Below are 23,737 nucleotides of genomic sequence, written 5' to 3' on the forward strand. Positions count from 1 at the left end.
GTATTACATTTTGGTAGGAAAAATAGGGAGGTCACTTATCACTTGGAGGGTGCGAGTCTAGGTGGGGTAGAGGAACAAAGGGATCTCGGAGTACAAATACACAAATCACTAAGTTGTGACACAAGTTAGCAAGGCCGTAAAAAAAGCAAACCAAGCACCAAGGTTTATTTCTAGAGGTATTGAATTGAAAAGTAGGTAAATTCTGCTAAACCTTTATTGAACCTTGGCTAGACCACACTTGGAGTTCTGCGTACAGTTCTGGTCACCATATTATAAATAGGATATAGAGGCACTGGAAAGGGTGCAGAGAAGATTTACAAGGATGATACCAGAAATGCGAGGGTATACATATCAGGAAAGGATGAACATGCTGGGTCTCTTCTCTTGTAAAAAGGCCGAGGGGTGACCAAATAGAGGTCTTTAAAATTATGAAAGGTTTTGATAGAGTGGATACAGAGAGAATGTTCCCACTTGTGGGGAAGAGCATAACTAGAGGCCATCAATATAAGATAGTCACCAAGAAATCCAATAGGGAATTCAGAAGAAACTTCTTTACCCAGAGAGTGGTGAGAATGTGGAACTCGCTACCACAGGGAGTGGTTGAAGCGAATAGTATCGAAGCATTTAAGGGGTGGTTAGATAAGCATATGAGGGAGAAGGGACTAGAGGATTACGCTGATTGATTTAGATGAGGAAAGATGGGAGGAGGCTCGAGTGGAGCATAAATGCCAGCATGGACTGGTTGGGCCGAATGGCCTGTTTGTGTGCCATATATCCTACGTATGTATGTAATATATGCTGGCCTTGCTAGTGATGCCCACATCCCAAGAATGAATTAAAATAAAGATGTATATGCAAAATGGATTAAAAGCCTCTACAGAAATACTTGTTCCTAAAACAATACTCTTTTACATTGTACAGACAGCGTCTGTTTAACAATCTGATCTCCCCCCGAATCCACTTCCCTTGACGATCTCACATTGGAAATTGTTTGGGTCCTCCTGGGCTCAGAAGTACTGGGGGTTAAACCCAGCAGATTCAAACACTCCCAGGGCAGGTACAGCACAGGTTAGATACAGAGTAAAGCTCCCTCAACACTGCCCCATCAAACACTCCCAGGGCAGGTACAGCATGGGTTAGATACAGAGTAAAGCTCCCTCTACACTGTCCCATCAAACACTCCCAATGCAGGTATAGCACGGGTTAGATACAGAGTAAAGCTCCCTCTACACTGTCCCATCAAACACTCCCAGGGCAGGTACAGCACGGGTTAGATACAGAGTAAAGCTCCCTCTACACTGTCCCATCAAACACTCCCAGGGCAGGTACAGTGCGGGTTAGATACAGAGTAAAGCTCCATCTACACTGTCCCATCAAACACTCCAGTGCAGTGCTGAGGGACTGAAGCCCGGCACAGAGTAAAGTTCCCTCTGCTCTGCTCCACCACCATGCCTGAGCCCTAAACTCAAACGAGCGCCCTCTGCTGCCTGACACTGGTCTCAGCAGTGGGAGAACCAGGCGGCGGAGGTCCCGCCCCTCGGACACCCCAATTGGTTGGAGGACCCGCCGCCACCTTGGTCCTCCAATATCCACCCACTCACCCTATTGGTCGGAGCTCACGTCAGTCCTCACCCAGGAGCTAATGACGTGCCCAGTCCGGCTCTCTGCAGCAGACGCCGGGCTGCGGCCGCTCAATCCGCCCCGCTCGGTGCCGGGAGGGCGCTCCGGTTTGTATTTTGTTTATTTTTATCTCCCTGCCCGCACTTCTCTCCACGATATATATATATTAAAAAACCTCATAAAGCTCACTCTCCGGGGCCATCCGGGCTCTCGGACAGTTACCCGGACCTTCCCCAGAATGCCCCAGGCGGGGCCCCCACGCAGGCGCGGTAGCGGCTCATTGTCCGGAGCGGGTCTTGCCGAGCATGCGCAGTCCGCCGCCCAGGGCCTCGGCCGAGAATCTATAAAAGACCCCAGAGACTCAGGTAGACGTCAGTGCGGGGGCAGCGGGAGGAATCTCAGAGCGGCGGAGCGACTATAAAAGGCCCCAGAGACTCAGGTAGGCCTCAGTGCGGGGGCGGCGGGTGGAATCTCGGAGTGACTATAAAAGGCCCCAGAGGCTCAGGTAGGTCTCAGTGCGGCGGCGGTGGGAGGAATCGCGGAGCGACGGAGCGACTCTAAAAGGCCCCAGAGACTCAGGTAGGCCTCAGTGTGGCAGCGGTGGGAGGGGCCTCGGAGCGACTATAAAAGGCCCCAGAGGCTCAGGTAGGTCTCAGAATGTCAGCAGGGGACATCTCGGAGAGGGGGAACGATTGTAAAAGGCCCCGGAGGCTCATGTATGTCTCAGAGCGTCAGCAGGAGAAATCTCGGAGCGGCAGAGCGACTGTAGAAGGCCCCCAGAGGCTCAGGTATGTCTCAGTGCGGCGGCGGTGGGAGAAATCTCGGAGCAAATGTAAAAAGCCTCAGAGACTCAGGTAGGCCTCAGTGTGTCAGCGGCGGTGGGAGGAATCTCAGAGAAGTGGAGCAACTATAAAAGGCCCCAGAGACTCAGGTAGGTCTCAGTGCAGTGGCGGTGGGAGGAGACTCGGAGCGGCAGAGCGACTGTAAAAGGCCCCAGAGACTCAGGTAGGCCTCAGTGCGGTGGCAGCGGGAGGAATCTCGGAGCGGCGGAGCGAATATAAAAGGCCCCAGAGGCGCAGGTTACATTCCGCATGTCCAGTCCCAGGGTTAGAATCCCCCTGTACAGTCCCAGGGTTAGCATCCCCATGTACAGTCCCAGGGTTAGAAACCCCCTGTACAGTCCCAGGGTTAGAATCCCCCATGTACAGTCCCAGGGTTAGAATCCCCATGCAGAGTCCCAGGGTTAGAATCCCCATGTACAGTCCCAGGGTTAGAATCCCCGTGTACAGTCCCTGGGTTGCAATCACCGTGCACAGTCCCAGAATTAGAATCCCCATGTACAGTCCCAGGGTTAGAATCCCCATGTACAGTCCCAGGGTTAGAATCCCCACGTACAGTCCCAGGGTTAGAATCCCCACATACAGTCCCAGGGTTAGAATCACCATGTACGGTCCCAGGGTTAGAATCACCATGTACGGTCCCAGGGTTAGAATCACCATGTACGGTCCCAGGGTTAGAATCCCCATGTACAGTCCCAGGGTTAGAATCCCCATGTACAGTCCCAGGGTTAGAATCACCACGCACATTCCCAGGGTTAGAATCCCCATGTACAGTCCCAGGCTTAGAATCCCCATGTACAGTCCCAGGGTTAGATTCCCCGTGTACAGTCCCAGGGTTAGAATCCCCATGTACAGCCCCAGGGTTAGAATCCCCATGTACAGGCCCAGGGTTAGAATCCCCATGTACAGTCCCAGGGTTAGAATCCCCATGTACAGTCCCAGGGTTAGAATCCCCATGTACAGTCCCAGGGTTAGAAACCCCAGGTACAGTCCCAGGGTTAGAATCTCCATGTACAGTCCCAGGGTTAGAATCCCCATGTACAGTCCTAGGGTTAGAATCCACATGTACAGTCCCAGGGTTAGAATCCCCATGTACAGTCCCAGGGTTAGGATCCCTATGTACAGTCCCAGGGTTGGAATCTCCATGTACAGTCCCAGGGTTAGAATCCCCATGTACAGTCCTAGGGTTAGAATCCTCATGTACAGGCCCAGGGTTAGAATCCCCATGTACAGTCCCAGGGTTAGAACCCCATGTACAGTCCTAGGGTTAGAATCCTCATGTACAGTCCCAGGGTTAGAATCCCTATGTACAGTCCCAGGGTTGGAATCTCCATGTACAGTCCCAGGGTTAGAAATCCCATGTACAGTCCCAGGGATAGAATACCCATGTACAGTCCCAGGGTTAGAATCCCCATACACAGTCCCAGGGTTAGAATCCCCACGTACAGTCCCAGGGTTAGAATCCCCATGCACAGTCCCAGGGTTAGAATCCCCATGTGCAGTCCCATGGTTAGAATCCCTGTGTACAGTCCCAGGGTTAGAATCCCCATGTCCAGTCCCATGGTTAGAATCCCCATGTACAGTCACAGGGTTAGAATCCCCATGTACAGTCCCAGGGTTAGAATCCCCATGCACAGGCCCAGGGTTAGAATCCCCATGTACAGTCCCAGGGTTAGAACCCCATGTACAGTCACAGGGTTAGAATCCCCATGTACAGTCCCAGGGTTAGAATCCCCATTTACAGTCGCAGGGTTAGAATCCCCATGTACATTCACAGGGTTAGAATCCCCTTGTACAGTCCCAGGGTTAGAATCCCCATGTACAGTCCCAGGGTTAGAATCCCCATGTACAATCCCAGTGTTAGAATCCCCAAGTACAGTCCCAAGGTTAGAATCCCCATGTACAGTCCAAGGGTTAGAATCCCCATGTACAGTCCCAGGGTTAGAATCCGCATGTACAGTCCCAGGGTTAGAATCCCCATGTACATTCCCAGGGTTAGAATCCCCATGTAGAGTCCCAGGGTTAGAATCCCCATGTAGAGTCCCAGGGTTAGAATCCCCATGTACAGTCCCACGGTTAGAATCCTCATGTCCAGTCCCAGGGCTGGAATCCACATATACAGTCCCAGGGTTAGAATCCACATGTACAGTCCAAGGGTTAGAATCCCCATGTGCAGTCCCAGGGTTAGAATCCCCATATACAGTCCCAGGTTTGGAATCCCCATGTACAGTCCCAGGGTTAGAATCCCCATGTACAGTCCCAGGGTTAGAATCCCCATGTACAGTCCCAGGGTTAGAATCCTCATGTACAGTCCCAAGGTTAGAATCCCCATGTACAGTCCCAGGGTTAGAATCCCCATGTACAGTCCCAGGGTTAGAATCACCATGTACAGTCCCAGGGTTAGAATCCCCATATACAGTCCCAGGGTTGGAATCCCCATGTACAGTCCCAGGGTTAGAATCCCCATGTGCAGTCCCAGGGTTAGAATCCCCATGTACAGTCCCAGGGTTAGAATCCCCATGTACAGTCCCAGGGTTAGAATACCCGTTTACAGTCCCAGGATCAGAATCCCCATGTACAGTCCCAGGGTTAGAATCCCCATGTACAGTCCCAGGGTTAGAATTCCCATGTACAGTCCCAGGGTTGGTATCCCCATGTACAGTCCCAGGGTTAGAATCCCCATGTACAGCACCAGGGTTAGAATCCCCATGTACAGGCCCAGGGTTAGAATCAACATGTGCAGTCCCAGGGTTGGATTCCTCATATACGCTCCCAAGGTTAGAATCTCCATGTGCAGTTCCAGGGTTAGAATCCCCATGTACAGTCCCAGGGTTAGAATCCCCATGTACAGTCCCAGGATTGGTAACCCCATGTACAGTAACAGGTTTAGAATCCCCATGTACAGTCCCAGGGTTAGAATCCCCATGTACAGGCCTAGGATTAGAATCCCCATGTACAGTCCCAGGGTTAGAAACCCCATGTACAGTCCCAGGGTTAGAATCCCCATGTACAGTCTCAGGGTTAGAATCACCATATACAATCCCAGGGTTAGAATCCCCAAGTACTGTCCCAGGGTTAGAATCCCCATGTACAGTCCCAGGGTTAGAATCCCCATGTACAGTCCCACGGTTAGGATCCCCATGTACAGTCCCAGGGTTGGAATCCCCATGTACAGCCCCAGGGTTAGAATTCCCATGTACAGTCCCAGGGTTAGAATCCCCATGTACAGTCTCAGGGTTCGAATCCCCATGTACAGTCCCAGGGTTAGAATCCCCATGTACAGTCCCAGGGTTAGAATCCCCATGTACAGTCCCAGGGTTAGAATCCCCATATACAGTCCCACGGTTGGAATCCCCATATACAGTCCCAGGGTTAGAATCCCCATGTACAGTCCCATGGTTAGAATCCCCATGTACAGTACCAGGGTTAGAATTCCCATGTACAGTCCCATGGTTAGAATCCCCATGTACAGTCCCAGGGTTAGAATCCCCATATACAGTCCCAGGGCTGGAATCAACATGTACAGTCCCAGGGTTAGAATCCTCATGTACATTCCCAAGGTTAGAATCCCCATGTACAGTCCCAGGGTTAGAATCCCCATGTACAGTCCCAGGGTTAGAATCCCCATGTACAGTCCCAGGGTTAGAATCCCCATATACAGTGCAAGGGATGGAATCCCCATGTACAGTCCCAGGGTTAGAAACCCCAGGTACAGTCCCAGGGTTAGAATCACCATGTACAGTCCCAGGGTTAGAATCCCCATGTACTGTCCCAGGGTCAGAAACCCCAGGTACAGTCCCAGGGTTAGAATCTCCATGTGCAGTCCCAGGGTTCGAATCCCCATGTACAGTCCTAGGGTTAGAATCCCCATGTACAGTCCCAGGGTTAGAATCCCCATGTACAGTCCCAGGGTTAGGATCCCTATGTACAGTCCCAGGGTTGGAATCTCCATGTACAGTCCCAGGGTTAGAATCCCCATGTACAGTCCTAGGATTAGAATCCTCATGTACAGGCCCAGGGTTAGAATCCCCATGTACAGTCCCAGGGTTAGAACCCCATGTACAGTCCTAGGGTTAGAATCCTCATGTACAGTCCCAGGGTTAGAATCCCCATGTACAGTCCCAGGGTTAGGATCCCTATGTACAGTCCCAGGATTGGAATCTCCATGTACAGTCCCAGGGTTAGAAATCCCATGTACAGTCCCAGGGTTAGAATCCCCATGTACAGTCTCAGGGTTAGAATCACCATATACAATCCCAGGGTTAGAATCCCCAAGTACTGTCCCAGGGTTTGAATCCCCATGTACAGTCCCAGGGTTAGAATCCCCATGTACAGTCCCACGGTTAGGATCCCCATGTACAGTCCCAGGGTTGGAATCCCCATGTACAGCCCCAGGGTTAGAATTCCCATGTACAGTCCCAGGGTTAGAATCCCCATGTACAGTCTCAGGGTTCGAATCCCCATGTACAGTCCCAGGGTTAGAATCCCCATGTACAGTCCCAGGGTTAGAATCCCCATGTACAGTCCCAGGGTTAGAATCCCCATATACAGTGCCAGGCTTGGAATCCCCATGTACAGTCCCAGGATTAGAATCCCCATGTACAGTCCCAGGTTTAGAATTCCCATGCACAGTCCCAGGTTTAGAATACCCATGTACAGTCCCAGGGTTAGAATCCACATATACAGTCCCACGGTTGGAATCCCCATATACAGTCCCAGGGTTAGAATCCCCATGTACAGTCCCATGGTTAGAATCCCCATGTACAGTACCAGGGTTAGAATTCCCATGTACAGTCCCATGGTTAGAATCCCCATGTACAGTCCCAGGGTTAGAATCCCCATATACAGTCCCAGGGCTGGAATCAACATGTACAGTCCCAGGGTTAGAATCCTCATGTACATTCCCAAGGTTAGAATCCCCATGTACAGTCCCAGGGTTAGAATCCCCATGTACAGTCCCAGGGTTAGAATCCCCATGTACAGTCCCAGGGTTAGAATCCCCATATACAGTGCAAGGGATGGAATCCCCATGTACAGTCCCAGGGTTAGAAACCCCAGGTACAGTCCCAGGGTTAGAATCACCATGTACAGTCCCAGGGTTAGAATCCCCATGTACTGTCCCAGGGTCAGAAACCCCAGGTACAGTCCCAGGGTTAGAATCTCCATGTGCAGTCCCAGGGTGCGAATCCCCATGTACAGTCCTAGGGTTAGAATCCCCATGTACAGTCCCAGGGTTAGAATCCCCATGTACAGTCCCAGGGTTAGGATCCCTATGTACAGTCCCAGGGTTGGAATCTCCATGTACAGTCCCAGGGTTAGAATCCCCATGTACAGTCCTAGGATTAGAATCCTCATGTACAGGCCCAGGGTTAGAATCCCCATGTACAGTCCCAGGGTTAGAACCCCATGTACAGTCCTAGGGTTAGAATCCTCATGTACAGTCCCAGGGTTAGAATCCCCATGTACAGTCCCAGGGTTAGGATCCCTATGTACAGTCCCAGGATTGGAATCTCCATGTACAGTCCCAGGGTTAGAAATCCCATGTACAGTCCCAGGGTTAGAATACCCATGTACAGTCCCAGGGTTAGAATCCCCATGCACAGTCCCAGGGTTAGAATCCCCACGTACAGTCCCAGGGTTAGAATCCCCATGCTCAGTCCCAGGGTTAGAATCCCCATGTGCAGTCCCACGGTTAGAATCCCTGTGTACAGTCCCAGGGTTAGAATCCCCATGTCCAGTCCCATGGTTAGAATCCCCATGTACAGTCACAGGGTTAGAATCCCCATGTACAGTCCCAGGGTTAGAATCCCCATGCACAGGCCCAGGGTTAGAATCACCATGTACAGTCGCAGGGTTAGAATCCCCATGTACATTCCCAGGGTTAGAATCCCCTTGTACAGTCCCAGGGTTAGAATCTCCATGTAAAGTCCCAGGGTTAGAATCCCCATGTACAATCCCAGTGTTAGAATCCCCAAGTACAGTCCCAAGGTTAGAATCCCCATGTACAGTCCAAGGGTTAGAATCCCCATGTACAGTCCCAGGGTTAGAATCCCCATGTACAGTCCCAGGGTTAGAATCCCCATGTACAGTCCCAGGGTTAGAAACCCCATATACAGTGCAAGGGCTGGAATCCCCATGTAGAGTCCCAGGGTTGGAATCTCCATGGACAGTCCCAGGGTTAGAATCCCCATGTACAGTCCTAGGATTAGAATCCTCATGTACAGGCCCAGGGTTAGAATCCCCATGTACAGTCCCAGGGTTAGAACCCCATGTACAGTCCTAGGGTTAGAATCCTCATGTACAGTCCCAGGGTTAGAATCCCCATGTACAGTCCCAGGGTTAGGATCCCTATGTACAGTCCCAGGACTGGAATCTCCATGTACAGTCCCAGGGTTAGAAATCCCATGTACAGTCCCAGGGTTAGAATAACCATGTACAGTCCCAGGGTTAGAATCCCCATACACAGTCCCAGGGTTAGAATCCCCACGTACAGTCCCAGGGTTAGAATCCCCATGCTCAGTCCCAGGGTTAGAATCCCCATGTGCAGTCCCATGGTTAGAATCCCTGTGTACAGTCCCAGGGTTAGAATCCCCATGTCCAGTCCCATGGTTAGAATCCCCATGTACAGTCACAGGGTTAGAATCCCCATGTACAGTCCCAGGGTTAGAATCCCCATGCACAGGCCCAGGGTTAGAATCACCATGTACAGTCGCAGGGTTAGAATCCCCATGTACATTCCCAGGGTTAGAATCCCCTTGTACAGTCCCAGGGTTAGAATCCCCATGTAAAGTCCCAGGGTTAGAATCCCCATGTACAATCCCAGTGTTAGAATCCCCATGTAGAGTCCCAGGGTTAGAATCCCCATGTAGAGTCCCAGGGTTAGAATCCCCATGTAGAGTCCCAGGGTTAGAACCCTCATGTCCAGTCCCAGGGCTGGAATCCACATATACAGTCCCAGGGTTAGAATCCCCATGTACAGTCCAAGGGTTAGAATCCCCATGTACAGTCCCAGGGTTAGAATCCCCATATACAGTCCCAGGTTTGGAATCCCCATGTACAGTCCCAGGGTTAGAATCCCCATGTACAGTCCCAGGGTTAGAATCCTCATGTACAGTCCCAAGGTTAGAATCCCCATGTACAGTCCCAGGGTTAGAATCCCCATATACAGTCCCAGGGTTAGAATCACCATGTACAGTCCCAGGGTTAGAATCCCCATATACAGTCCCAGGGTTAGAATACCCGTTTACAGTCCCAGGATCAGAATCCCCATGTACAGTCCCAGGGTTAGAATCCCCATGTACAGTCCCAGGGTTAGAATTCCCATGTACAGTCCCAGGGTTGGTATCCCCATGTACAGTCCCAGGGTTAGAATCGCCATGTACAGTCCCAGGGTTAGAATCCCCATGTACAGGCCCAGTGTTAGAATCAACATGTGCATTCCCAGGGTGAGATTCCTCATATACACTCCCAAGGTTAGAATCTCCATGTGCATTTCCAGGGTTAGAATCCCCATGTACAATCCCAGGGTTAGAATCCCCATGTACAGTCCCAGGATTGGTAACCCCATGTACAGTAACAGGTTTAGAATCCCCATGTACAGTCCCAGGGTTAGAATCCCCATGTCCAGGCCTAGGATTAGAATCCCCATGTACAGTCCCAGGGTTAGAAACCCCATGTACAGTCCCAGGGTTAGAATCCCCATGTACAGTCTCAGGGTTAGAATCACCATATACAATCCCAGGGTTAGAATCCCCATGTACAGTCCCAGGGTTAGAATCCCCATGTACAGTCCCAGGGTTAGAATCCCCATGTACAGTCCCACGGTTAGGATCCCCATGTACAGTCCCAGGGTTGGAATCCCCATGTACAGCCCCAGTGTTAGAATTCCCATGTACAGTCCCGGGGTTAGAATCCCCATGTACAGTCTCAGGGTTCGAATCCCCATGTCCAGTCCCAGGGTTAGAATCCCCATGTACAGTCCCAGGCTTAGAATCCACATGTACAGTCCCAGGGTTAGAATCCCCATATACAGTGCCAGGGTTGGAATCCCCATGTACAGTCGCAGGGTTCGAATCCCCATGTACAGTCCCAGGTTTAGAATCCCCATGCACAGTCCCAGGTTTAGAATACCCATGTACAGTCCCAGGGTTAGAATCCACATATACAGTCCCACGGTTGGAATCCCCATATACAGTCCCAGGGTTAGAATCCCCATGTACAGTCCCATGGTTAGAATCCCCATGTACAGTACCAGGGTTAGAATTCCCATGTACAGTCCCATGGTTAGAATCCCCATGTACAGTCCCAGGGTTCGAATCCCCATGTACAGTCCCAGGTTTAGAATCCCCATGCACAGTCCCAGGTTTAGAATACCCATGTACAGTCCCAGGGTTAGAATCCACATATACAGTCCCACGGTTGGAATCCCCATATACAGTCCCAGGGTTAGAATCCCCATGTACAGTCCCATGGTTGGAATCCCCATGTACAGTCCCAGGGTTCGAATCCCCATGTACAGTCCCAGGTTTAGAATCCCCATGCACAGTCCCAGATTTAGAATACCCATGTACAGTCCCAGGGTTAGAATCCACATATACAGTCCCACGGTTGGAATCCCCATATACAGTCCCAGGGTTAGAATCCCCATGTACAGTCCCATGGTTAGAATCCCCATGTACAGTACCAGGGTTAGAATTCCCATGTACAGTCCCATGGTTAGAATCCCCATGTACAGTCCCAGGGTTAGAATCCCCATTCACAGTCCCAGGGCTGGAATCAACATGTACAGTCCCAGGGTTAGAATCCTCATGTACAGTCCCAAGGTTAGAATCCCCATGTACAGTCCCAGGGTTAGAATCCCCATGTACAGTCCCAGGGTTAGAATCCCCATGTACAGTCCCAGGGTTAGAATCCACAATCACAGTGCCAGGGCTGGAATCCCCATGTACAGTCCGAGGGTTAGAATCCCCATGTGCAATCCCAGGGTTAGAATATCCATGTACAGTCCCAGGTTTTGAATCCCCATGTACACTCCCAGGGTTAGAATGCCCTTGCACAGTCCCAGGGTCAGAATCCCCATGTACAGTCCCAGGGTTAGAATCCCCATGTACAGTCCAAGGGTTAGAATCCCCATGTACAGTCCCAGGGTTAGAATCCCCATGTACATTCCCAGGGTTAGAATCCCCATGTACAGTCCCAGGGTTTGAATCCCCATGTACAGTCCCAGGGTTAGAATCCCAACGTACAGTCCAAGGGTTAGAATCCGCATGTACAGTCCCAGGGTTAGATTCTCATGTACTGTCCCAGGGTTAGAACACCCATGTACATCCCCCGGGTTAGAATCCCCATGTACAGTCCCAGGGTTAGAATCCCCAGGTACAGCCCCGGGGTTAGAATCCCCATGTACAGTCCCTGGGTTAGAATCCCCATGTACAGTCCCAGGGTTAGAATCCCCATGTACAGTCCCAGGGTTAGAATGCCCATGTACAGTCCCAGGGGTGGAATCCCCATGTACAGTCCCAGGGTCAGAATCGCCATGTAGAGTCCCAGGGTTAGAATCCCCATGTACAGTCCCAGGGCTGGAATCCACATGTACAGTCCCAGGGTTAGAATCCCCATGTACAGTCCCAGGGTTAGAAACCCCATGTACAGTCCCTGGGTTAGAATCCCCATGTACAGTTCCAGGATTAGAATCCCCATGTACAGTCCCAGGGTTAGAATCCCCATGTACAGTCCCAGGGTTAGAATCCCCAAGTACAGTCCCAGGGTTAGAATCCCCATGTACAGTCCAAGGATTAGAATCCCCATATACAGTCCCAGGGCTGGAATCCACATGTACAGTCCCAGGGTTCAAATCCTCATGTACAGTCCCAGGGTTAGATTCCCCATGTGCAGTCCCAGGGTTAGAATCCCCATGTACTGTCGCACGGTTAGAATCCCCATGTACTGTCCCAGGGTTAGAATCACCATGTACAGTTCCAGGGTTAGAATCCCCATGTACAGTCCCAGGGATGGAATCCCCAAGTACAGTCCCAGGGTTAGAATCCCCATGTGCAGTCCAAGGATTAGAATCCCCATATACAGTCCCAGGGCTGGAATCCACATGTACAGTCCCAGGGTTCAAATCCTCATGTACAGTCCCAGGGTTAGATTCCCCATGTACCGTCCCAGGGTTAGAATCCCCATGTACCGTCCCTGGGTTAGAATCCCCAAGTACAGTCCCAGGGTTAGAATCCCCATGTACAGTCCAAGGATTAGAATCCCCATTTACAGTCCCAGGGCTGGAATCCACATGTACAGTCCCAGGGTTCAAATCCTCATGTACAGTCCCAGGGTTAGATTCCCCATGTACAGTCCCAGGGTTAGAATCCGCATGTACAGTCCCAGGGTTAGAATCCCCATGTACAGTCCCAGGGTTAGAATCCGCATGTACAGTCCAAGGGTTAGAATCCCCATGTACAGTCCCAGGGTTAGAATCCCCATGTAGAGTCCCAGGGTTAGAATCCCCATGTAGAGTCCCAGGGTTAGAATCCCCATGTAGAGTCCCAGGGTTAGAATCCTCATGTCCAGTCCCAGGGCTGGAATCCACATATACAGTCCCAGGGTTAGAATCCCCATGTACAGTCCAAGGGTTAGAATCCCCATGTGCAGTCCCAGGGTTAGAATCCCCATATACAGTCCCAGGTTTGGAATCCCCATGTACAGTCCCAGGGTTAGAATCCCCATGTACAGTCCCAGGGTTAGAATCCCCATGTACAGTCCCAGGGTTAGAATCCTCATGTACAGTCCCAAGGTTAGAATCCCCATGTACAGTCCCAGGGTTAGAATCCCCATGTACAGTCCCAGGGTTAGAATCACCATGTACAGTCCCAGGGTTAGAATCCCCATATACAGTCCCAGGGTGGGAATCCCCATGTACAGTCCCAGGGTTAGAATCCCCATGTGCAGTCCCAGGGTTAGAATCCCCATGTACAGTCCCAGGGTTAGAATCCCCATGTACATTCCCAGGGTTAGAATACCCGTTTACAGTCCCAGGATCAGAATCCCCATGTACAGTCCCAGGGTTAGAATCCCCATGTACAGTCCCAGGGTTAGAATTCCCATGTACAGTCCCAGGGTTGGTATCCCCATGTACAGTCCCAGGGTTAGAATCCCCATGTACAGCCCCAGGGTTAGAATCCCCATGTACAGGCCCAGGGTTAGAATCAACATGTGCAGTCCCAGGGTTAGATTCCTCATATACACTCCCCAGGTTAGAATCTCCATGTGCAGTTCCAGGGTTAGAATCCCCATGTACATTCCCAGGGTTAGAATCCCCATGTACAGTCCCAGGATTGGTAACCCCATGTACAGTCCCAGGGTTAGAAACCCCATGTGCAGTCCCAGGGTTAGAATCCCCATGTACAGTCTCAGGGTTAGAATCACCATATACAATCCCAGGGTTAGAATCCCCATGTACAGTCCCACGGTTAGGATCCCCATATACAGTCCCAGGGTTGGAATCCCCATGTACAGCCCCAGGGTTAGAATTCCCATGTACAGTCCCAGGGTCAGAATCCCCATGTACAGTCTCAGGGTTCGAATCCCCATGTACTGTCCCAGGGTTAGAATCCCCATGTACAGTCCCAGGGTTAGAATCCCCATGTACAGTCCCAGGGTTAGAATCCCCATATACAGTGCCAGGTTTGGAATCCCCATGTACAGTCCCAGGGTTAGAATCCCCATGTACAGTCCCAGGTTTAGAATCCCCATGCACAGTCCCAGGTTTAGAATACCCATGTACAGTCCCAGGGTTAGAATCCACATATACAGTCCCACAGTTGGAATCCCCATATACAGTCCCAGGGTTAGAATCCCCATGTACAGTCCCATGGTTAGAATCCCCATGTACAGTACCAGGGTTAGAATTCCCATGTACAGTCCCATGGTTAAAATCCCCATGTACAGTCCCAGGTTTAGAATCCCCATATACAGTCCCAGGGCTGGAATCAACATGTACAGTCCCAGGGTTAGAATCCTCATGTACAGTCCCAAGGTTAGAATCCCCATGTACAGTCCCAGGGTTAGAATCCCCATGTACAGTCCCAGGGTTAGAATCCCCATGTACAGTCCCAGGGTTAGAATCCCCATATAGAGTGCAAGGGCTGGTATCCCGATGTGCAGTCCCAGGGTTAGAAACCCCAGGTACAGTCCCAGGGTTAGAATTTCCATGTACAGTCCCAGGGTTAGAATCCCCATGTACAGTCCCAGGGTTAGAAACCCCAGGTACAGTCCCAGGGTTAGAATCTCCATGCACAGTCCCAGGTTTCGAATCCCCATGTACAGTCCTAGGGTTAGAATCCCCATGTACAGTCCCAGGGTTAGAATCCCCATGTACAGTCCCAGGGTTAGGATCCCTATGTACAGTCCCAGGGTTGGAATCTCCATGTACAGTCCCAGGGTTAGAATCCCCATGTACAGTCCTAGGGTTAGAATCCTCATGTACAGGCCTAGGGTTAGAATCCCCATGTACAGTCCCAGGGTTAGGATCCCTATGTACAGTCCCAGGGTTGGAATCTCCATGTACAGTCACAGGGTTAGAAATCCCATGTACAGTCCCAGGGTTAGAATCCCCACGTACAGTCCCAGGGTTAGAATCCCCATGCACAGTCCCAGGGTTAGAATCCCCATGTGCAGTCCCACGGTTAGAATCCCTGTGTCCAGTCCCAGGGTCAGAATCCCCATGTCCAGTCCCATGGTTAGAATCCCCATGTACAGTCACAGGGTTAGAATCCCCATGTACAGTCCCAGGGTCAGAATCCCCATGTACAGTCCCAGGGTTAGAACCCCATGTACAGTCACAGGGTTAGAATCCCCATGTACAATCCCAGTGTTAGAATCCCCAAGTACAGTCCCAAGGTTAGAATCCCCATGTACAGTCCAAGGGTTAGAATCACCATGTACAGTCCCAGGGTTAGAATCCGCATGTACAGTCCCAGGGTTAGAATCCCCATGTACAGTCCCAGGGTTAGAATCCCCATGTAGAGTCCCAGGGTTAGAATCCCCATGTAGAGTCCCAGGGTTAGAATCCCCATGTAGAGTCCCAGGGTTAGAATCCTCATGTCCAGTCCCAGGGCTGGAATCCACATATACAGTCCCAGGGTTAGAATCCCCTTGTACAGTCCAAGGGTTAGAATCCCCATGTACAGTCCCAGGGTTAGAATCCCCATATACAGTCCCAGGTTTGGAATCCCCATGTACAGTCCCAGGGTTAGAATCCCCATGTACAGTCCCAGGGTTAGAATCCTCATGTACAGTCCCAAGGTTAGAATCCCCATGTACAGTCCCAGGGTTAGAATCCCCATGTAGAGTCCCAGGGTTAGAATCACCATGTACAGTCCCAGGGTTAGAATCCCCATATACAGTCCCAGGGTTGGAATCCCCATGTACAGTCCCAGGGTTAGAATCCCCATGTGCAGTCCCAGGGTTAGAATCCCCATGTACAGTCCCAGGGTTAGAATCCCCATGTACAGTCCCAGGGTTAGAATACCCGTTTACAGTCCCAGGATCAGAATCCCCATGTACAGTCCCAGGGTTAGAATCCCCATGTACAGTCCCAGGGTTAGAATTCCCATGTACAGTCCCAGGGTTGGTATCCCCATGTACAGTCCCAGGGTTAGAATCCCCATGTACAGGCCCAGGGTTAGAATCAACATGTGCAGTCCCAGGGTTAGATTCCTCATATACACTCCCAAGGTTAGAATCTCCATGTGCATTTCCAGGGTTAGAATCCCCCTGTACAGTCCCAGGGTTAGAATCCCCATACACAGTCCCAGGGTTAGAATCCCCACGTACAGTCCCAGGGTTAGAATCCCCATGTGCAGTCCCACGGTTAGAATCCCTGTGTACAGTCCCAGGGTTAGATTCCCCATGTCCAGTCCCATGGTTAGAATCCCCATGTACAGTCACAGGGTTAGAATCCCCATGTACAGTCCCAGGGTTAGAATCCCCATGCACAGGCCCAGGGTTAGAATCCCCATGTACAGTCCCAGGGTTATAATCCCATGTACAGTCACAGGGTTAGAATCCCCATGTACAGTTCCAGGGTTAGAATCCCCATGTACAGTCGCAGGGTTAGAATCCCCATGTACATTCCCAGGGTTAGAATCCCCTTGTACAGTCCCAGGGTTAGAATCCCCATGTAAAGTCCCAGGGTTAGAATCCCCATGTACAATCCCAGTGTTAGAATCCCCAAGTACAGTCCCAAGGTTAGAATCCCCATGTACAGTCCAAGGGTTAGAATCCCCATGTACAGTCCCAGGATTAGAATCCCCATGTACAGTCCAGGGTTAGAATCCCCATGTGCAGTCCCTGGGTTAGAATCCCCATGTACAGTCCCAGGGTTAGAATCCCCAAGTACAGTCCAATGTTAGCATCCCCATGTACAGTCCCAGGGTTAGATTCCCCATGTACATTCCCAGTGTTAGAATCCCCATGTGCAGTCCCAGGGTTAGATTCCCCATGTACAGTCCCAGGGTTAGAATCCCCATGTACAGTCCCAGGGTTAGAATCCCCATGTACAGTCCCAGGGTTAGAATCCCCGTGTACATTCCCAGGGTTAGAATACCCATGTACAGTCCCAGGGTTAGAATCCCCATGTACAGTCCCAGGGTTAGAATCCCCATGTACAGTCCCAGGGTTGGAATCCCCATATACAGTCCCAGGGTTAGAATCCCAATGTACAGTCCCTGGGTTAGAATCCCAATGTACAGTCCCGGGGTTAGAATCCCCATGAACAGTCCCAGGGTTAGAATCCCCATGAACAGTCCCAGGGTTAGAAACCCCACGTACAGTCCCAGGGTTAGAATCCCCATGTACAGTCCCAGGGTTTGAATCCCCATGTACAGTCCAGGGTAAGAATCCCCATGTGCAATCCCAGGGTTAGAATCCCCATATATAGTACCAGGGTTAGAATCCTCATGTACAGTCCGAGGGTTAGAATCCCCATATACAGTCCCAGTGTTAGAATCCCCATGTACAGTCCCAGGATTAGAATCCCCATGTACAGTCCCAGTGTTAGAATCCCCATGTACAGTCCCAGGATTAGAATCCCCATGAACAGTCCCAGGGTTAGAATCCCCATGTACAGTCCAATGTTAGCATCCCCATGTACAGTCCCAGGGTTAGAATCACCATGTACAGTTCCAGGGTTAGAATCCTCATGTACAGTCCCAGGGTTAGAATCCCCATGTAGAGTCCAGGGTTAGAATCCCCATGTGCAGTCCCAGGCTTAGACTCCCTGTGTACATTCCCAGGGTTAGAATCCCCATATACTGTCCCAGGGTTAGAATCCCCATGTCCAGTCCCAGGGTTAGAATCCCCATGTACAGTCCCAGGGTTAGAATCCCCATGTACAGTCCCAGGGTTATAAGCCCCATGTACATTCCCAGGGTTAGAAGCCCCATGTACGTTCCCAGGGTTAGAATCCCCATGTACGTTCCCAGGGTTAGAATCCCCATGTACAGTCCAGGGGTTAGAATCCCCATGTACAGTCCCAGGGTTAGAATTCCCATGTATAGTCCCAGGGTTAGTATCACCATGTACGGTCCCAGGTTTAGAATCCCCATGTACAGTCGCAGGTTTAGAGTCCCCATGTACAGTCCCAGGGTTAGAATCCCCATGTAGAGTCCCAGGGCTAGAATCCCCATATACAGTCCCAAGATTAGAATCCCCATGTACAGTCCCAGCGTAAGAATCCCCATATACAGTCCCAGGGTTAGAATCCCCATGTACAGTCCCAGAGTTAGAATCCCCATGTACAGTCCCAGGGTTGGAATCCCCATATGCAGTCCCAGGGTTGAATCCCAATGTACAGTCCCTGGGTTAGAATTCCAATGTACAGTCCCGGGGTTAGAATCCCCAGGAACAGTCCCAGGGATGGACTCCCCATGAACAGTCCCAGGGTTAGAATCCCTGTGTACAGCCCCAGGGTTAGAATCCCCATATATTGTCCCAGGGTTAGAATCCCCATGTACAGTCCAGGGGTTAGAATCCCCATGTACAGTCCCAGGGTTAGAATCCCCATGTACAGTTCCCGGGTTAGAAGCCCCATGTACATTCCCAGGGTTAGAAGCCCCATGTACAGTCCCAGGGTTAGAATCCCCGTGTATAGTCCCAGGGTTAGAATCCCCATGTCGAGTCCCAGGGTTTGAATCCTCATGTGCAGTCCCAGTGTTAGAATCCCCAGGTAGAGTCCCAGGGTTAGAATCCCCATGTACAGTCCCAGGGTTAGAATCCCCGTGTACAGTCCCAGGGTTAGAATCCCCATGTACAGTCCCAGGGTTAGAATCCCCATGTATTGTCCCAGGGTTAGAATCCCCAAGTACAGTCCCAGGGTTTGAATCCCCAAGTACAGTCCCAGGGTTAGAATTCCCATGTACAGTCCCAGGGTTAGTATCACCATGTACGGTCCCAGGGTTAGAATCCCCATGTACAGTCCCAGGTTTAGAATCCCCATGTAGAGTCCCAGGGATAGAATCCCCATGTAGAGTCCCAGGGCTAGAATCCCCATTTACAGTCCCAAGGTTAGAATCCCCATGTACAGTCCCAGTTTTAGAATCCCCATGAAGAGTCCCAGTGTTAGAATCCCCGTGTACAGTCCCCGAGTTAGAATCCCCATGTACAGTCCCAGGGTTGGAATCCCCATATACAGTCCCAGGGTTAGAATCCCAATGTACATTCCCTGGGTTAGAATCCCAATGTACAGTCCCGGGGTTAGAATCCCCATGAACAGTCCCAGGGTTAGAATCCCCATGAACAGTCCCAGGGTTAGAAACCCCACGTACAGTCCCAGGGTTAGAATACCCATGTACAGTCCCAGGGTTAGAATCCCCATGTACAGTCCAGGGTAAGAATCCCCATGTGCAATCCCAGGGTTAGAATCCCCATATATAGGAACAGGGTTAGAATCCTCATGTACAGTCCGAGGGTTAGAATCCCCATATACAGTCCCAGTGTTAGAATCCCCATGTACAGTCCCAGGATTAGAATCCCCATGTACAGTCCAGGGTTAGAATCCCCATGTGCAGTCCCTGGGTTAGAATCCCCATGTACAGTCCCAGTGTTAGAATCCCCATGTACAGTCCAATGTTAGCATCCCCATGTACAGTCCCAGGGTTAGATTCCCCATGTACATTCCCAGTGTTAGAATCCCCATGTGCAGTCCCAGGGTTAGATTCCCCATGTACAGTCCCAGGGTTAGATTCCCCATGTACAGTCCCAGGGTTAGAAACCCCATGTACAGTCCCAGTGTTAGAATCCCCATGTACAGTCCCAGGGTTAGAATCCCCGTGTACATTCCCAGGGTTAGAATACCCGTGTACAATCCGAGGGTTAGAATCCCCATGTACGTTCCCAGGGTTAGAATCCCCATGTACAATCCAGGGGTTAGAATCCCCATGTACAGTCCCAGGGTTGGAATCCCCAAGTGCAGTCCCAGGGTTAGAATGCCCATGTATAGTCCCAGGGTTAGTATCACCATGTACGGTCCCAGGGTTAGAATCCCCATGTACAGTCCCAGGTTTAGAATCCCCATGTACAGTCCCAGGGTTAGAATCCCCATGTAGAGTCCCAGGGCTAGAATCCCCATATACAGTCCCAAGGTTAGAATCCCCATGTACAGTCCTAGCGTAAGAATCCCCATATACAGTCCCAGGGTTAGAATCCCCATGTACAGTCCCAGAGTTAGAATCCCCATGTACAGTCCCAGGGTTGGAATCCCCATATACAGTCCCAGGGTTGAATCCCAATGTACAGTCCCTGGGTTAGAATCCCAATGTACAGTCCCGGGGTTAGAATCCCCAGGAACAGTCCCAGGGATGGAATCCCCATGAACAGTCCCAGGGTTAGAATCCCTGTGTACATTCCCAGGGTTAGAATCCCCATATATTGTCCCAGGGTTAGTATCCCCATGTACAGTCCAGGGGTTAGAAGCCCCATGTACATTCCCAGGGTTAGAAGCCCCATGTACAGTCCCAGGGTTAGAATCCCCGTGTATAGTCCCAGGGTTAGAATCCCCATGTAGAGTCCCAGGGTTTGAATCCTCATGTGCAGTCCCAGTGTTAGAATCCCCAGGTAGAGTCCCATGGTTAGAATCCCCATGTACAGTCCCAGGGTTAGAATCCCCGTGTACAGTCCCAGGGTTAGAATCCCCATGTACAGTCCCAGGGTTAGAATCCCCATGTACTGTCCCAGGGTTAGTATCCCCAAGTACAGTCCCAGGGTTAGAATTCCCATGTACAGTCACAGGGTTAGTATCACCATGTACGGTCCCAGGGTTAGAATCCCCATGTACAGTCCCAGGTTTAGAATCCCCATGTAGAGTCCCAGGGTTAGAATCCCCATGTAGAGTCCCAGGGCTAGAATCCCCATTTACAGTCCCAAGGTTAGAATCCCCATGTACAGTCCCAGTTTTAGAATCCCCATATAGAGTCCCAGTGTTAGAATCCCCGTGTACAGTCCCCGAGTTAGAATCCCCATGTACAGTCCCAGGGTTGGAATCCCCATATACAGTCCCAGGGTTAGAATCCCAATGTACATTCCCTGGGTTAGAATCCCAATGTACAGTCCCGGGGTTAGAATCCCCATGAACAGTCCCAGGGTTAGAATCCCCATGAACAGTCCCAGGGTTAGAATCCCCATGTACAGTCCCAGGGTTAGAATCCCCATGTACAGTCCAGGGTAAGAATCCCCATGTGAAATCCCAGGGTTAGAATCCCCATATATAGTAACAGGGTTAGAATCCTCATGTACAGTCCGAGGGTTAGAATCCCCATATACAGTCCCAGTGTTAGAATCCCCATGTACAGTCCCAGGATTAGAATCCCCATGTACAGTCCAGGGTGAGAATCCCCATGTGCAGTCCCTGGGTTAGAATCCCCATGTACAGTCCCAGGGTTAGAATCCCCATGTGCAGTCCAATGTTAGCATCCCCATGTACAGTCCCAGGGTTAGATTCCCCATGTACATTCCCAGTGTTAGAATCCCCATGTGCAGTCCCAGGGTTAGATTCCCCATGTACAGTCCCAGGGTTAGAATCCCCATGTACAGTCCCAGGGTTAGAATCCCCATGTACAGTCCCAGGGTTAGAATCCCCGTGTACATTCCCAGGGTTAGAATACCCGTGTACAGTCCCAGGGTTAGAATCCCCATGTACAGTCCCAGGGTTAGAATCCCCATGTACAGTCCCAGGGTTGGAATCCCCATATGCAGTCCCAGGGTTAGAATCCCAATGTACAGTCCCTGGGTTAGAATCCCAATGTACAGTCCCGGGGTTAGAATCCCCATGAACAGTCCCAGGGTTAGAATTCCCATGAACAGTCCCAGGGTTAGAAACCCCACGTACAGTCCCAGGGTTAGAATCCCCATGTACAGTCCCAGGGTTGGAATCCCCATGTACAGTCCAGGGTAAGAATCCCCATGTGCAATCCCAGGGTTAGAATCCCCATATATAGTACCAGGGTTAGAATCCTCATGTATAGTCCGAGGGTTAGAATCCCCATATACAGTCCCAGTGTTAGAATCCCCATGTACAGTCCCAGGATTAGAATCCCCATGTACAGTCCAGGGTTAGAATCCCCATGTGCAGTCCCTGGGTTAGAATCCCCATGAACAGTCCCAGGGTTAGAATCCCCATGTACAGTCCAATGTTAGCATCCCCATGTACAGTCCCAGGGTTAGATTCCCCATGTACATTCCCAGTGTTAGAATCCCCATGTACAGTCCCAGGGTTAGAATCCCCATGTACAGTCCCAGGGTTAGAATCCCCGTGTACATTCCCAGGGTTAGAATACCCGTGTACAGTCCGAGGGTTAGAATCCCCATGTACAGTCCCAGGGTTAGAATCCCCATGTACAGTCCCAGGGTTAGAATCCCCATGTACAGTCCCAGGGTTCGAATCCCCATGTACGTTCCCAGGGTTAGAATCCCCATGTACGTTCCCAGGGTTAGAATCCCCATGTACAGTCCCAGGGTTGGAATCCCCATGTACAGTCCCAGGGTTCGAATCCCCGTGTACAGTCCCAGAGTTAGAATCCCCATATACAGTCCCAGGGTTGGAATCCCCATATACAGTCCCAGGGTTAGAATCCCAATGTACAATCCCTGGGTTAGAATCCCAATGTACAGTCCCGGGGTTAGAATCCCCATGAACAGTCCCAGGGTTAGAATCCCCATGTACAGTCCCAGGGTTAGAATCCCCATGTACAGACCCAGGGTTAGAATCCCCATGTACAGTCCCAGGGTTAGAATCCCCGTGTACAGTACCAGAGTTAGAATCACCATGTACATTCCAGGGTTAGAATCCCCATGTGCAGTCCCAGGGTTAGAATCCCCATGTACAGTCCCAGGGTTAGAATCCCCATGTAGAGTCCAGGGTTAGAATCCCCATGTGCAGTCCCAGGGTTAGAATCCCCATGTAAAGTCCCAGGGTTCGGATCCTCATTTACAGTCCCAGGGTTAGAATCCCCATGTACAGTCCCAGTGTTAGAATCCCCATCTACAGTCCCAGGATTAGAATCCCCATGTACAGTCCCAGGGTTAGAATCCCCATGTACAGTCCCAGGGTTAGAATCCCCTTGTAGAGTCCAGGGTTAGAATCCCCATGTGCAGTCCCAGGGTTAGAATCCCCATGTACAGTCCCAGGGTTAGGATCCTCATTTACAGTCCCAGGGTTAGATTCCCCATGTACAGTCCCAGTGTTAGAATCCCCATCTACAGTCCCAGGATTAGAATCCCCATGTACAGTCCCAGGGTTAGAATCCCCATGTGGAGTCCAGGTTTAGAATCCCCATGTGCAGTCCCAGGGTTAGAATCCCCATGTACAGTCCCAGGGTTAGGATCCTCATTTACAGTCCCAGGGTTAGAATCCCCATGTACAGTCCCAGTATTAGAATCCCCATCTACAGTCCCAGGATTAGAATCCCCATGTACAGTCCCAGGGTTAGAATCCCCATGTACAGTCCCAGGGTTAGAATCCCCATGTACAGTCCCAGCGTTAGAATCCCCATGTACAGACTCATGGTTGGAATCCATGCGTTGGCAATGAGCTTGGGCCCCAGTAAAACCCAGGTCAAGGGCAGGCCCACTGTGCCCACTCTGAACCCGGTTTGCTGCTCGCTCTGTGCCCAGCACTGCCTGCACCCCCGGCGCTTGGAATTGGAATTTCAGCCTCAGTGTTACAAGTTTCATCGGTTACAGGCTGGAGAGAGGAATAGTTCAATCTGACCCAGAGCTGTGTGATT

At 51.0% G+C, this 23,737-nt stretch overlaps 1 pseudogene across 1 annotated transcript in view; it reads left to right on the forward strand.

Annotated features, from left to right (window-relative positions):
• Positions 1-1,771: 1,771 nt before the first annotated feature.
• Positions 1,772-23,737, forward strand: part of LOC147118584 (uncharacterized) — a 45,532-nt pseudogene continuing 23,566 nt past the window's right edge. The window contains exon 1 of the transcript XR_015077931.1: positions 1,772-2,059. The product of XR_015077931.1 is annotated as an uncharacterized LOC147118584 (transcript). The remainder of the gene's footprint in view (positions 2,060-23,737) is intronic.

Source organism: Somniosus microcephalus, chromosome 4 (genome assembly GCF_052327205.1).
Source record: "Somniosus microcephalus isolate GS21.2 chromosome 4, FLI_Smic_1.0, whole genome shotgun sequence".
Lineage (NCBI taxonomy): Eukaryota > Metazoa > Chordata > Chondrichthyes > Squaliformes > Somniosidae > Somniosus > Somniosus microcephalus.